Below are 723 nucleotides of genomic sequence, written 5' to 3'. Positions count from 1 at the left end.
TTACAGGAGCAGTCAGCAGAGTTGTTATTAGGCGATCCCTGAAGGGTTATAATCACGCCGAAACTGAAAAGCCCGAGACCTAATTAAGAGCGATTATTTAAAGAGGAAGTTCGCCGAGTCCCATTTCTTCTCTCTTTTGACCCTTCTTTAAAAGGGACTCCGCGCCCAACCCACTCTCCCTCTACCGCCAGAATACGTCAAAGATCCTCAAACGGCTTTGCAGAAACGTTTATGAAGTCCCTACTATGCGTCAGAACTGGCTTACTTTACAACTCGAGAGAGTTGGTGCTGAAACTCACAGGCCAGTATGGCTGTGAAAAGAAATGTATGCACTTAGAAGAGTATCTCGCCACTAGCCAGCGCTCGACAGCGTCCGCTGTTACTTTCATAACTCTTTCCCCTGGAAAAGAGGGGCCGGAAGGAGCCCGAGAAGTGGTCAGGAGTGCCTCTCTCCCAAATAGTTCGGAGTGGAGAATTTAAATAAGTTGTCCCCATCTCTCATTAGAAAACAAATCCAACGCACTTTTTAAAAAGTTGAAATCTCTATGCTTGTCTCCTGAATCTCCTTTCTGAGCGAGATCCGGATCCGACCTTTTTCTCGACAGTACAAATGTGCGTTCGTGAGTTTATTTGAGCCTGTGTTTGTCGTTTGTGTTTGAATGCCACTGTTTGCCTTGGAGGGTAATGGGGAGGTGGGAGGAGGAAAAGCCGCCAATATCTAGT

Source organism: Cebus imitator, unplaced genomic scaffold (assembly GCF_001604975.1).
Source record: "Cebus imitator isolate Cc_AM_T3 unplaced genomic scaffold, Cebus_imitator-1.0 Scaffold91, whole genome shotgun sequence".
Taxonomy (NCBI): domain Eukaryota; kingdom Metazoa; phylum Chordata; class Mammalia; order Primates; family Cebidae; genus Cebus; species Cebus imitator.
The sequence above is the reverse complement of the archived record's forward strand: the minus strand, read 5'-3'. Positions refer to the sequence as shown.